Source organism: Aquarana catesbeiana, linkage group LG09, assembly GCF_042186555.1.
Source record: "Aquarana catesbeiana isolate 2022-GZ linkage group LG09, ASM4218655v1, whole genome shotgun sequence".
NCBI classification, from domain to species: domain Eukaryota; kingdom Metazoa; phylum Chordata; class Amphibia; order Anura; family Ranidae; genus Aquarana; species Aquarana catesbeiana.
Window position 1 is genome coordinate 122,817,699 of NC_133332.1, and position 16,219 is coordinate 122,833,917.

The window sequence follows — 16,219 nt, forward strand, 5'->3', positions numbered from 1 at the left end:
AGTAAACATTACCCATTAACAAAACAAAAACGTTTAATCAATTAAGTCCTGCTATTTCTTGATGCTGAAGGAAAACTTTTGTCAAGAGAAAATGTATTCCAACACTTACATACAAGGCTAACTTCAATTATTTCTTTATTTTAACGTAAGCATTCTGCTTTAATCTTAAAAAAAAATCCCATTACCTCAGATTTCCACCTGTTAAAAGCTAACTGTTGTCATTGACTTTAGAAGTCCTTGCTTTGCACATGCCTAACACCTTGAAATCTACAGACTTGCATTGTCCTGAACATTGTCAAAAGTTCTTATACTGCAAATGGGCCTTTGGGTAATTTCAGGCAAAAATGTTGGTTATTGGATAGTTAATATTAATATATTCATTATATTTGTAGCTCTACCGGAGTTGATTTACCAAAGGAAAATAGGGTATTCACTTTGCAAGGGAAATGTTCCTTTGTTGAGTGAAAGAAAAACTTACTATACAAAGAACACAAAATTATATGCAAGAAAAATACCAGCATTTTTTCTTGCACATGACTGAATGTTGGAAGTCAGCATGGAGCATCACAACATTGACTAACCTATGGGAAAATGTCCTTGAAAAGTGAACAGTCTATTTGCCTTTAGTAAATCAACCCCACTGTGTGTTTTTTTTTTTTACATCATGCCTCAACATTTTAAGCAATAAAGAACATTAAAACTATTTCACTCAGTGCTTCAGAATTGCTGATGTATTAAATATAAATGTCTCTAATGCACAATGAAGAAAACCACAAGTAATCTTTATTACACATGTTGTGGAGCAATCAAGAAAATGACACACATTGAGTTTTATGAACATGTTTATTATTACAGATTGTAATTAAGTGATGTCCCATAGCTCCAATATACCATTTAATGAGGTTCTTCAGAGCATAGGCTGTGGCACAGGGTCTGTCAAATGGATGATAAAAGAATTAATTCTATACATAAAAAAAATCACATTTTTAAAATACTATGTTTATTTGGATATGCTAATGTACTATGAAGCATTTGTGCTATATACAACATAAAACTACATTCATGTAGTTTTTATGTAGTTATCCCAGATGTTACATATATTTTATATGATGTCTATGTCTCTTTCTTGCTTGTCCTGTTGCCAATAAAGTTAGAATTGTCATGATCAAGAGTATCTATCTATCTATCTATCTATCTATCTATCTATCTATCTATCTATCTATCTATCTATCTATCTATCTATCTATCTATCTATCTATCTATCTCTATACTGTATGTGTCCAGTTCCTTATCTATTTATGTAGAACACCGAAGCAAACCTAAATGCAGCAAAAAGTAATAATCTGCTATGCTTTAAAGAAATACCATCATATTTCACCAAATTTAAAATTATCTTATGAAGTTGTCTCATAATATATATATATATATATATATATATATATATATATATATATATATATATATATATATATATATATATATATATATATATATATATATATATATATATATATTACTGTTCTTCTGTTTTTCACTTTTGCCCTTAGAGGGCAATTAAGGAAACAAACGATTTGTAGAGATTAACTGACTGTGAGCTTTGCATACTAATATAATGGCATTTGGCTACAACTGGCGCACTTTCTAATTAATGGAGCTTCGCTCTTTCAGTCTGAAATGTCTGCTTTTCGAGGATTAGACCCCTGTGGATTAAAGTTTGCATGAAGCAGCAGCAAAGAAAAAAAGGCGTGATCCACATATCCCAAGTGCAGTGTAAGCTGAATACAGCTCCTTATTTACACTGGTGCTTTAGAACTGGATACAGAATTGACATTCACATTACAGAGAGGGAACAATAACAGAGATGGTGAGGACATCTCCCCCTCATCTACAGTGGGATTGTCAGAAGCTGCAAACCAAGACATGTAGCTGAACCTGGATAGCCCCATCAACATACTGCAGGTTGCATCTCTCGCTTTCTCTGTCAATTCTCTCTCTCTCTATCTCTCTCCCTCTCCCTCTCCCTCTCTCAGCTTCCATCGCTTGCTTGCTTTTTGTCCCATTGTGCACAGCGTGTGTGTTGCTTGTGATGTGATTGCATATGCAAAATGTGAGTCAGGAGGTTGGGCTTACTATGCTTAGTGTGAGATGCTCTCTCTCTTTGCTGCTGATTCTAGGTTTTTAATGATGTGTTCATTTACACCTGGAAAAAAAAATATATAGCATAATAAAATGCCTATTAACAGTGCTGTCTGAGATTTCCTGTAGCAAGAACAGTGTATCTGCTTTAAACATGAACATTAGAAGAAGACAATATAGTTACAGACCTCTCTTTTACATATGGTAGTCAAGAAGTGGCAGATGGTTTTATAATAGCTGTAATCCATAAAGAGAAATGGCATTTTTCATAATTGCTATGATTCTTTGGAGCACATTCCAGGGGGTAATAGCTGGAAAATAAAGGGTTAAAATAAAAATAAGTGAATACTTCAGGAATGACTTAGAATTAGATATGAAGAACACTTCATTACAAAGCATTTCTTATTGTCTTAAAGGAAATAACGACTAATTGTGATCCTATATAATGCAATTAAATCCTTTACAATAATGTTTATGAGGCATCTTCATAAAGTATGAAGACAGGGAGGGTCAGTGGCTCTAGAAGAGTTCTCCTAACATAATGTCTTCCTTTTTTCTTGTTTTAGAAGATTCATGCTTCTAAGCCAAAAAATAATACAAAAACAATATATTTCTACTTGTGGCAAAACAAAACAAAACAGGTAACAATATTAACAAAAAGAAACATTTTTATACAGTTTTAGTTTTTTTTTTTTTTGTGTGAATGAAATTATTAACAAACCATCCCACTGTTATAGAAATAAGTTTTTCAAAAAAATTAAGATCTTTATTTTGACCTTGATGAAAAGAAATTAGAGTTTGCAACTCATGCAAAGTAATATAAAAAGAAAGGATTGAAACAGTTGCATTTTGATTGGAGGATTCAGATTTTAACACAACTATTTTTTTATCTATATGGTAAACAGAGGACAATAAATATTACAATATACAAAATATCAGTATAAATACTGGTGCACATACGATTCTTTTCAATATCATTTAATTAGGAGTAAAACGCTATAGGTATTAAAAAGTAGAAATACTCTATGTTGAGTGAAAGCAAAATATTATTTTGACATGGTGTTTGCTGTTTTACAAAATAATACAAAATTAAGTTTAAAAATCTGTATAAATAAGGCTGGTTTGCTAATGGAGCTGAAAATGTTCACACAGTTAATTGTGTGATGATTATCTAACATTTTTAATCATGCGAAAATCAAATATCTATTTTATCTGCGTGTAATTGGACAAATAAAGTGAATATTTACACAATTTATTGTGTAAATATTCTCAATCCCGTTGGTAAATCAGTCTCAATAACTCTAAGTTGCATGAGGAACCTGTTTTTGGTGTAATAATTTGAAAGCAATTTTGTTATATTTTAGTAGTTAACACTGAATTTAATATTTAATTTATTTTAATATCCTTCTGTCTCAAAATTTTAGTAACAGTTTTTAACAAGATTAACAACAATGTTACAACAACAACATTAACAACAATTTTTTTCAACCACATACTACATAGCATGTAGTATAACTTAGATAGTTGTGATATCTAAAAGTGATGTGATTAGATTATGCTTTCTCCATAATAATGATATTAATTAAATAACCTCAGCTTAAAAGATGCATATATCATAAAAAAAAATTCAGATAACTTTTGTAGATGCATACAATTTCTGTGCTATCATTTCTACTATCTCCTTCCCAATCTGTTTGTTGAGTGTATATGTTAAACATGTAAACCTCTATGGTTTAGCTATGCCTATATAGATGTGGCTGCCTGCTTCCAAGTTTGAGTTAGTTTGGGTGTCGTAGAGGTATGTCACCTAGGACATATAGAAAATATAACTTTTCAAGAAACACTCTTTGATTCTACACCACAATAAAGTTAAGTTGCGTAGTTTTAAATAATTAGAGGATGGCTGCCTACAGCCACCGATCAGATTCAGACATTACATGCAAGTCTGAATTGGATTGATGGTTGTGGGAAAATATCTCTAGCAGGTAGTACTGACACTTTGAGGTTTAAATAAATTATTCATTTTTTTTGCCAGAAAATTGGCTTCATTTAGAGCTTTATCTAAAGGTGACTACATGCGTGTTTTGCTATTTACAAGCAATAGCACAGATTTTAGCATAATTTATGGCAATCAAGCCATATCTGGGTTAATTCTATTTATTTGCAGTGAATGCAGATAACACTCATATTTTTAAAATTCTAAAGCTGGCCATACATTAAAGTGGTAAAAAAGAAATTTTATTTAGTTATACCCACAGATAAACCTATAATAAGGCTAACCTGTAGGTACAGTAAATATCTCCTAAATGTGCACCGTTAAGGGGATATTTACTTTAGTAGCCCTAGTGACATCAGAGGCGCATGCACACTGCACTCTCAATGGAGGGCCCTCCATTGAGAGAGCTGTGCCACAGCCGTGACTCCTGCACACATGCAAGGGAGTGACATCACCGTGGCTCGGTGATTCGAACCCGGAACCCGGAAGGAAGACCAGGTGTCGATGGAAGTCCTGTAAGTGGTGACAGCACACCGCTGCAGGGCTTAATTTTAAGGTAAGTCTTTCATAATATGCTAGTATGCTATGCGTACTAGGACATTATGCTCATAACTTGCAGGAAGAAGATTGTTTGGGGGATTTGAACAAAAAAAAAAATGACCTGATTTCCCCATCCACACATTTGAGTTGCATGGAGGAATCACTCCTGCTGAGCTATTGCCGAGCTTTTGCATTCTGACAGTGGGCAGATTTCCCCGCCATCAGAATACACCGAGTAGAGCTGCTGAATATAACCCACTGATCATTTGGAAATTACCTAATGGGCTGGTTGTACAGCATCCGATCAGTAGATGGATTTCTGTACAACTACCCTGCCCATACATTGATCAAAATTCATCTGGTCCCTGCCGAACCAGCCACATTTTGATCCATGTATGGCTGCCCTTTTAAGTGGCAGTCCCTTCTCTATATGTATGCAAAATCTGCTGTTAGCGATAGCCAGGGATAAATTCACAGTGGGTCTGAGGTTATTACACACAGTTCTTATCACAGGCTGGATTTGGGCAGAAGTATGTGTGGCCAGGTTTTAGAAGTGCAGATTTAAATTTTTATTTTTTAGAAGGCACCTCCAGTATGGAGGTGCCTAGTTTTCCAACGAAGGTTGAAAATATTGCATCCATTCTGACACTCTCTCTGTTGAATCTTTGACTTAAAAAAAGTAGATAGATAGGTAGAGAAATAGATAGAACCATTGGTTATTTAAATATCTCACATGAAAATATTGCCAAGCCAAGTTGATCATACGAAATGTGTCTAAAAAGTCTGGTGAATGGTATCAGAAAACAAACAAAGCAGAAGATACAAACAAATTACCTTTATTGGCCTTCAAAATAATCACAATCCTTCACAACACACTTTTGGCAATGTTTATAAAGCTTCTGAAAACTGACAGAAAAGGCCTCTTTAGGAGTCGATCACAGAACCACTGTCACACATTCTTGGATTGCTGCGATGTTCACAAAACAAAGAAGGCGATCAACATTGTTTTGACTTTGGACTTTTTGGGTCACGGAGAAAACGGTGAACGCCATTCCATCGCTTGCCAATTGGATTCCGGATCGAACTGGTAGCACCAGGACTCATCCCCATGTGATGATGGTTTGCAGAAAGGATGGATCCTGGTCACACATGCACCATGTTCTTGCTAATGCCCAATTCCTCATGATCTCATGCCAGCATTTGTCACACTCGCACGATCATGTCTGGGGTTCTGCTTGTTGACGGCCGACGCAAACGTGGCTCATCCTCAGTCATTTCCTTCTCATTTGAACCATTTTCATAAACACATTTTCTGCTAACAGCTTCCATCCCATACGCTTGTACCAACATTTAATGCGTCTCCGTTACCATTTTCCCCAATTTGTAGCAAAACTTGATGTTCACTTATTGCTCCATTGCACTGTGAACCTACCTCTCACACTGACTATGTTCGACTGCCCACAGCAGGTTTACCTTGACGGTCATGTGTACTCAACGCCAGGTGGCAATTCTCAACATGTCTCTGAACAGCCATATGCATGCGCACACCTAGTCCATGTTGCCATTGAGATATTAGACCATTCACCAAACTTTTTAAGCACACAGCGTTAAAAAATATAGATGGATTTTGATCCATTTTGGATCCTCCCACAACCAGGTCCCCATAGATATTTCAGAGATTCTAATTTAAGTGAACAGTGGCTTTCCACTACTAATTACATCATCAGTCTAGCATATTAGCCTGCTTTCTCAAATGAATTTAAAGCTGATCTCTAGCCTTACATTCATTCTTGGACAGTTGTACAGGCTCCTCTCCTGCACTGAAATCACTTTTTCTGATTCCACTGCAGAATGAGCTTCTCACAGTGTGCATTAGAAGCTGAAGCAAATCAGATAGGGCCTGCCTCATTTCTTGGCTGGACGACATTCGGCATAGTCTAGCCATTTCCTCCCCAGCCTTACTATCTCTTGCCTCCCACTTTCATTTTTTGGATATTGGTCCTTTCAATCATGGTGGCTCGTCATCACATGCTGGCTTTACCTAAGGTGGTATGAATGCAAATAAAGCCTGCGCAGGAATGCCCACTTCTCTCAACTGACATTCACCCATTAAGGCATTTTTACATTTACATAACTCCTTGCAAGAACCAACCCACTACTTGCATCAGGCTTAGGGCTTTTGGGAGAAGCCCTGAGGCAGGGTGCTGTGATGTTCTCAGAAAAATATGTACAGCACCCTGCTGCCCCCCCCCCAGCCATGATCTTCTTGCATTGTTAAGAGAAGCACAGAGTTTATGTCACTTGGACTATAAAGGGTATCAAAACAGAAAGGTTTTAAGTATAATCAGTATGTTATCCATTTAAGGACCAAGCCTCATTTTAGGATTTGGTGTTTACGAGTTAAAATAATTTTTTTGCTAGAAAATTTCTTAGAACCCCCAAACATTATATATATTTTTTTCAAACACCCTAGAGAATAAAATGGCGGTCATACTTTATACTTTATGTCACACCATATTTGCGAAGCAGTCTCACAAGCGCAACCTCTTGGGAAAAAATACATTTTTTTAAAATAAAAAATAAGACAACAGTAAAGTTAGCCCAATCAATTTTTTTATATTGTGAAAGATAATGTTACACCGAGTAAATTGATACCCAACATATCGTGCTTCAAAATTGCGCCCGCTCGTGGAATGGCGACAAACTTTGACCCTTAAAAATCTCCATAGGGGACGTTTAAAAATTTCTACAGGTTAGCTGCTGCCATAACAATGGTATTCCTCTTCAAACAGCCACCATATAATGATGGTGGGCGGTTGGCAAGTGGTTAATGAGAGGGAAATGAGGAACATTAGCAGTTTCAACTGCAGCTTTGATAGAACAAACACTGTTAAAAACCTGACATTTTTAAAAAATAAACTTTATTTTTACTGTTCTTACATTTAGGAGCCATGCATTGGGGTTGATTTACTAAAACTGGAAAGTGCAAAATGTGGTGCAGCTCTGCATAGAAGCCAATCAGCTTCTAGGTTTTTTTGTCAAAGCTTAACTCAACAACCTGTAGTTAGAAGCTGATTGGCTACCATGCACAGCTGCAACAGAGTTGCCACTCTCCAGTTTTAGGCTGGGTTCACACAGGTGCGACACGACAGCTGTCCTACTTTGGATCCGACTTTGCCCTGCGACATGAAGACTGCATGCGTCCGACTTTCAACGAATGGGGATGCGACTTGGATCCCCACCAATGCCCGGCACTGTGTTTGGTATGAATCTTGAGGGGGAACTCCGCACCAAATTTTAAATAAAAAAACGGCATGGGTTCCCCCTCCAAGAGCATACCAGGCCCTTGGGTCTGGTATGGACCTTAAGGAGAACCCCCTTATGCCGAAAAGGCGGCGTGGAGGTCCCCCCAAATCCATACCAGACCCTTATCCGAGCACGCAGCCCGGCTGGTCAGGAATGGGGGTGGGGACAAGCGAGCACCCCCCCTCCTGAACCGTACCAGGCTGCATGCCCTCAACATGGGGAGGTGGGTGCTTTGGGGCAGGTGGGCGCCCTGCGGCCCCCCCACCCCAAAGCACCTTGTCCCCATGTTGATGAGGACAGGGGCCTCTTACCGACAACCCTGGCCGTTGGTTGTCGGGGTCTGCAGGCGGGAGGCTTATCGGAATTCGGGGGTGTCCCCTTTAATAAGGGTGCCCCCAGATCCTGGCCCCCCACCATTTGTAAATGAGTATGGGGTACATAGTACCTCTACCCATTCACCTAGGGAAAAAAGTGTCAATGAAAAAACACAGTACACAGGTTTTTAAAGTAATTTACCATGTACCCCATACTCATTTACCAGGTACCATGTACCCCATACTCATTCACATAGGGTGGGGGACCGGGATCTGGGGGCCCTCTTATTAAAGGGGGCTCCTGGATTCCGATAAGCCCCCCGCCTGCAGACCCCGACAACCAATGGCCGGGGTTGTCGGGAAGAGGCCCTTGTCCTCATCAACATGGGGACAAGGTGCTTTGGGGTGGGGGGCCCGCGGGGCGCCCCTTGCCCTAAAGCACCCACCCCCCATGTTGAGGGCATGTGGCCTGGTACGTTTCAGGAGGGGGGGTGCTCGCTCGTCCCCACCCCCATTCCTGACCGGCTGGGCTGCATGCTCGGATAAGGGTCTGGTATGGATTTGGGGGGACCCCCACGCCGTTTTTTCGGTGTAGGGGGTTCCCCTTAAGGTCCATACCAGACCCAAGGGCCTGGTATGCTCTTGGAGGGGGAACCCATGCCGGTTTTTTATTTAAAATTTGGCGCAGAGTTCCCCCTCAAGATCATCTGAGCACAAGTCGCATGCTGAAGTTGGATCATGCAAAACGGCGAGACATCAATGATAGCCTATGGGCTGAAGTAGGATCAAAGTCGGACCAAAGAAGTACAGGGAGCATTTCTAAAGTCGGAACGACTTGTGTCGGACCAGTTAGGACGGCTCCCATAGGGAAACATTGAATTTCACACGTCATGCGACATTAGCTCCCAATGTCGGAGCGTTTGTCGGACCAGTGTGAACCCAGCCTTAGTAAATCAACCACATTGTCTCCTTAATAGAATATCATCACCTACTTTTAATTTCCATTAGTTGTTACATTAATGCCAAATTGCTATTCTTTGTATTTAGTTTTGGTAACAAATACGTTTATTTCATACAGATACATAAAGAAAATGTTACCATATGATAGTTGACTGTAGTAAGTATCCTCTCCTCTTGTTCCCTGTACTCTGCTAGAAAACCATATTATTTTATAGGTTTAATTTCCATTATGCCAGCTTTTTCCATGTAGCCATTAACATGTTTCTCAAAGCATACATCATGTTTGGATCAGACAGATTGGCATCAGAAATATTTTTACGTATGATCGTCTGCTATATACATACTGTATATTTCTGTGTGCCCATATATTTTACCTTCTCTTTGGCCAGAATGTAAATGAAAAGTCAAGCATTTTACTTAAACTCCTGTGGTCCATGCTGTTTCAGGACCACAGACTACCATGCTAAGTGCAGCCTAAACATTTTCAATCACAAATCTCAGTGTGACTTCTAGCACTGAGATCCATCTGTAAGGGGAAAGGTTATATGTCATCTTTCACGTTGTTTTGCATGTGCAACCAGCCAAAACCTACAAAACACTTTTCCAACACTTTTGCTGTGTTTGCAGTGAAGCTATTGATTTTAATATGCTTAACCTACAGGCCATAACCTGTGCATAAATATGTTTTCTTTCTTCTGGATCATCTGTGGGACAGGGTTAGGGGTCTGAATATGCACATGTTCAATTTATTTGTGTATTCTTTTATTTTTCTACTGGTTTAACTGAATGGATTTTTTTTTTTTTCAATCTCACTATGTAACTAAATAGTTCATATGCAATTACTATACAGTCTTAACAGAACAGATGTTAACCTGAAATACATTCATTTTGTATCTGAAATGTTGTCATGTAAACTGCTGATAATCAAAATTGTAACATCTCAAACCAAAAAAAAAAGATTTTTTTAGCAAGCACTCCTGCCAAATGAATTTAGTTTTACCTGGATAGTGATTAGAATACTATTATAAAAAATGTAATCTCCATTACAACTCTCTGAAGATCCACCACTGTAAAGATTCTCTGTTCTCTGGCAGTCTCCTCCTATCTCTTAACACACTGCCCGTGCTTGTCAGAGGTGCATTCAAAGTGGGAACATAGAAAAGATGGGGGGGGGGGGGGGACTTCAAAGGCATGAATCTTTATAACTGGACAAGATGTGTATCTGAATGCTAAAAGCCTCATCAAAAAAGTCTTATCTTTGAATGTCTCTCAAGATCCTGTTTTTGTGTTTAGTTTGTACACATATATTTACATGGAGGCATCCATATTTTCTTGTTACATATGCAATCTCTGCATTCTGTTACATGGCTACTCTTAAAATATATGTATTGCCACTACTTTAAAAAAAAATGTGGATAGAGTAGGGGAGGGAAAGAACCCTTGTCAAGTATTTATTGTTATATGTGTCCCTTCTAGGTAGAGACCTACATACCCTCTGTATTTATTCTGGTTGTCTTTGCAGTTGGAACAGTAAATGATTGGAAACCCACTTTATTGCAGTTGTTGTTAGAATAAAAGGGATTTTTGGGGGGAATCCTATTGCATTTCTGGGACACAGAATGCAAAAAAAAAAAAAAGAAGAAAACTGACAGGGCTTTTAAAACTTCCCTACTCTATCCAAACTAAAAAGTTTCAACTATACATATGCTGTGACTGCATCTGTCTTTCAATGCAAGTCTTTGGTTCAGAACTTGATTACAAGCATAAAATCTCTGTTAGAATAAATCTATCTACAGATATTGCATGCTGATGAGACAGGCATGGCAAAAATGTTAATGACATAGATCTTTCCACAAAAATGCATGCTCAGATTGGCCCAATAAGCATGTTTAGAACTTTGGAGGAAGGAAATGCAACACTGTTGGACCTCATTGCTGCCTGGTTTTGCTGGAGGAAAACAGTAGTGATTGGCTGAAAAGGTCAGTGGTCAGGTCATTCGATTGATTCTTCCCCATAGAATCATAGTCAGGGGATATCTGTTGAGGCTGGTCTCTGTATATGAACACACTGATCAAAACATGAAACAACTAGCAAGCAATAATGCCAAAGTTAATTTTATGCTCCATTTTACTGTCTATTTTCGGAGACTTTGGTCTACCATTTTACCTAACAACATGTATAAAACATTCCATTAAAATGGCAGAACATAGAAGTGGTCTTACTGTGAGAAATCAAGATTCAGAAAAAAAAAACTGAACAAGTAGTGTCAAGGGTGATCTATAAATAGCTTTTGGTGACCACACAATATCAATAAATGCACGGATTGGCCACTGCAAGGATCCCAAGAAATCTATCAAAACAATAGACAGGCATTTAAACTATCCTAAATATCCATTTACTATGATTCATGTAATGTATTACATATATTTGGGCAAATTGTATTACCCCTCTGCAAGATCATACTGGTATTTTATTATACTGGGTTCAGAGTAGCTAAAATATAATTTATGTGAATAATGTTTTTCAATTGATAAATCTTTAAACTGAAACTTTATCAGTGGTCTACAGTAGTTGTTCTGGAAAGCATAAAATCATCTATTAATAAGTATTTTGAAAGCTTTCAACAGTTATTTATCTTACAGCACTGTTTTTTTTTCTGCATTGTTTTATGTGACTTTGGTAGAAGTATTCTTAAGCACTGTGAAACAAGGAGCAATTCTACCTCCTTCCTCCTCAATTTGTTGAGTGAGCATGCTGATAGCTGAGTATTGTAGTGTATACTTGCACTTCGCTTGGCAGTTATTACTGAGACCAGAGGACGGGATGAGGACACTGTGTATTTTCGTCAAATCTATGGTACTATTACATTAGTAGGAAACCATTTTTGTTGTGGAAGAAAAATATACTTTAACCACTTTATTTCTGCAGAGATAGAGAGGGAGCTAGTGTAACAGAGGTCAATGCATCTTTCTTAATGACCTTTTCTACTAAATAAATCTGTCAGTTGGGTTAAAGCAAGGTAACTAAGCGGGTTATTTATGAAAGGCAAATCCACTTTGCACTTAGAAGTGCAGTCGCTGTAGATCTGAGGGGTAGATCTGAAATGAAGGGAAGCTCTGCTGATTTTATCATCCAATCATGTGCAAGATAAAATGCTGTTTTTTTATTTTCCCTGCATGTCCCCTTCAGATCTATGACTGCACTTTTCAGTGCACTTGTAGTGCAAAGTGGATTTGCCTTTCGTAAATAACCCCCTAAGTGTCTATAACTATTGCTTTATAGCCCTTATAGCATCACCCTGTGATAGTAGAGTCTTCCTAAATTATTTGGGTTTCTCTTAGGGAGCAAGGAGCTTTTAAATTAAGCCTAAAGCACACTAATCAGTTGATTAGCTTTTAGTTAAATTATTCTTATTTACTTCATATATATATATATATATATATATATATATATATATATATTTTTTTTTTTTTTATTTTGTGTGTGTGTGTGTGTATATATATATATATATATATATATATATATATATATATATATATATATATATCTTACGTAGATTAACGTTCATGTTTTATGATGGTCATCTAACCATCATAAAAGCATGTGCACATATGCAATTTGGTTAGGTTGATCAGAAGCTGGTAAGTATTTATATTTTTGGTTTTAGGAGAAAACATAGATAATTCCCTGATGAAAAGGACCCAAGTCAAGCAAGGCAACTTTGCTAGTCACTTTTTCACTATTCTGACCCCAAAATAGATCAAAGCATCACCAAGTCATTTTTTTTACTTAAGCATGAATACTTCTTCCCTATTCATATGTATTTATACCTCAAAATTGTGATATAAAATAATGTATTGTGACTCGTAGTACTGTTGTAAGGCCAATAGACCAAAAACTCTCCTGGCACAGCAAATAATGTGCGTAGCTATATTTGCGTTGCAAAAAGCTATATAATATGTAAATTCTAAAACAATTTGTTAACTAATGGGTCAAATTCATACATGCATTTCATATGTGGTTTAAAGTTTTGGTAATTCAAAACATATTTTTTTTCTCTTACTGGCATATCAGAGGGCCATCTTCAAGCTACGCCCCGCAAAAGGTTGGTCAGAGAATAAAAAACACATATATATATTAAATTTATAGATATACTAAACTACTACTGCATTAGTAGTCTTCTAATGAGGGAGTTTTTTTTTTTTTTTGCAGTTTAGTAATTAGAGATTTTGCTGTGGAACCCTAGCCCTTTATTTAAGATATGGAGAGCTATGGAGTAGATATATATTAACAAAAATAATACCTTTAATGAATACTTGTGTTGTAGGGTTCCTAAGTCAGGTCTATAAATACTAATCCATCTGAATTACACTGTTAAGGTTCCAACACAATATAAAAGGTTCCAGAATAATATAAAACCACTGCATCCCTTTCAGCAGAGTATTTTTACATATTTTAGTGGGGTGGAAGATGAACATAATTCAGCATGTGTGCACTCCCCAGCATCTTACAGCTGAACATGGCCAAGCACTCTCAGGAATAAGTGATCAAAAACAAGACAGATTTCCCTGAACGATACCTATGTTTCCCCTTGATATAGGACTCAGGTTCTCCCCTTTCTGTCATCCATGGGCCAAAACATGCATGTTCACTTGAGGCAAAAATGCATGTACAATGATATTTTAGTAACTGGATCATGCATGCATGGTTAGCCACCATCAACCCATAGATATGTCGGTAACAATAACTATAAATGATGATGCATACAGAATCACCTTAGAGATTTCAAAATAATATGCAACCACTACATACCTAGCAGAAGAGTATTTTTAATGCATTAATCAACAGTAGCAGGAAAAAGTTATAGTTAAATAAAATACTTTTTATTGGCTACCTCAGTATATAAAACGTGTATGTTTTCAAAGCTGTTCAAGTCTTTTCTTCCTGCCTTGCAATATCCTACTGCTGTCTTTCACAAGCAAGTTTGGCCACAAAGTCTTCTCGACGTGTTACTTTCTTTTAAGTTTAAAAGGTAGGTGGGGTAGATCAATGATGAGAAGAAAAGACCATGATAAGAAATTGTGGATTCTGAGTCATATTTATCATCTGTTGTTTCAGCTACTTGCTCTGAAATATTTATTTTTATCATTATGATTAACATAATATAATGTAGTACTCCAATGACAGCACTTAAAAGGTTAAATATTCTTGAAAGACTAAAATCAAACGTTCTTCAGAAGAAGGAATAAAGTTTAACATTTCAAAAGCTTTCAGATAAGCCTTTGAGTCTTCAAAACTGGATGGGGTACTGCATATTGAAATTTAGAGAGAATATGTAAGTTGTCTCCACCTTCCTTCCCTAAAAAAGTGTATTGCAGTCTATAAACAGGGAGAAGCATGTGTCACTCTAATTAAACATCAGAATCCTCTAGTCTTTCATGCAAGATAAAATAAAGTTTGTCAGCAGATGTCAACTAAACAAATAGTGGTATTCTTTTTGATTTATATTGAACTTAATAAATTATTTTTTTAAAAATTCAAATAAAGCAATAATATCTGTGTTTATTAAACAGGTTGGGGTAAAAACATAACTACTTAAAAAAACCTAAAGTACAAATTTAGGTTATCTTTAAACTTTTGACGTAACTTTCATTTTTCAGTTTTGTGTGTTAATGGCTTATATTTTCATTATTCTGTAAAATATAAGAAAATCTTCAACTTTTTCTTCTAGTGGCTCTCTGTATGTCAGGCATAAGTATCCCTTTTTGAATCTTTGCTGAAATAGAGGATAAGCATTGAGCAATACTGAAGGCCATATTTATAAAGTAATTAATCTGACTATTACCAAACATTCACTACTGGTGAATAGGGTTGGGTCAAACACCCCCCGGTTCGTTTGGCGCCAGAACCCTCGAACATCCCAAAAGTTTGGACCTGAACCCCAAACCCTACTAAAGTCTATGGGACCCGAACTTGAAAAATCAAAAGAGCCCATTTTGAAAGCTTATATGCAGGTTATTGACCATAAAAAGGGTATTGGGGTTGGGTACTGCCCTGGAGGACATGTATCAATGCAAACAATTAATTTAACAAGATTGTTTTTACAGGAGCAATGATTTTAATGATGCTTAAAGTGAAACAATAAAAATTATTTTAAATATAGTGCTTGGGGGGTCCCCTTAGTCTCCCTGTAAAGTGGTGCATCTGTACCATATATCAAACCTGCTGCAGCAAAACTGACATTTATAATCTAATACAGTTGCCAGCAATACAAAAATGTTTTAAAAAAAACGGGGTGGGGGTGGGGTCCCCCCCAAATTTGGACCAGACCCTTATCCGAGCATGCAGCCCAGCAGATCTGGTGTTCGCCAAATGGGCGAACAGGCGATGTTTGGGTCAAAATTTTGCTTGGCTGGAACTGTTTACCTAACTCTACTGGTGAATCTTCCAAGTGCATGTGTTTTAATGACAGTGATTAATTCATTGCCAGTGAATATTTGACAAAAGTCAGATTTGATTCATTATAAATATGCCTCTAAAAGTCTATTATTTTTAGTCATTCTGAGCAAACCGATGGACTTGAATTGAGGAAGAGGAGCAGTAAAGCATGTAAAAAGTAAAAATAGCTCCGTCCAGGTGCATGTATGAAGGGGAAAAAAAAACAAGGCTATAGATCCAAAGACATGCTGGTAAATAATTGGAAACAGGTTCTAGTATTTATGTAAAAACACACACAAGAGGGTGCAGACGCCTAGTGCATTTCCACCATAACCATGTATTAAAAAACACAACAAAGTAATACTGACAAACGCAGATAAAATCAGGCTTAACAAAAACACAGCTCCAACAGGTGGGATGGAGGGATGGATATTCTCATTCAATGTCACACAGTAGAGGAGCTAACACATTTCGGGGGACAGGCCCCCATCCTCAGAGCTAACTCAACCATGCAGTGAGCCACTATTTG

The 16,219-nt window shown here is 37.2% G+C and overlaps 1 long non-coding RNA gene across 4 annotated transcripts in view; it reads right to left on the reverse strand.

Moving 5' to 3' along the window:
• Positions 1 to 1,588: 1,588 nt before the first annotated feature.
• LOC141108046 (uncharacterized) overlaps positions 1,589 to 16,219 on the reverse strand; it is a 314,741-nt gene continuing 300,110 nt past the window's right edge. For all 4 annotated transcript variants that reach the window (XR_012236002.1, XR_012236003.1, XR_012236000.1 and 1 more), the window contains 2 exons: positions 2,325 to 2,447; positions 1,589 to 2,200 (listed from right to left, as the gene is read on the reverse strand). This is a non-coding gene — a long non-coding RNA (uncharacterized lncRNA). The remainder of the gene's footprint in view (positions 2,201 to 2,324; positions 2,448 to 16,219) is intronic.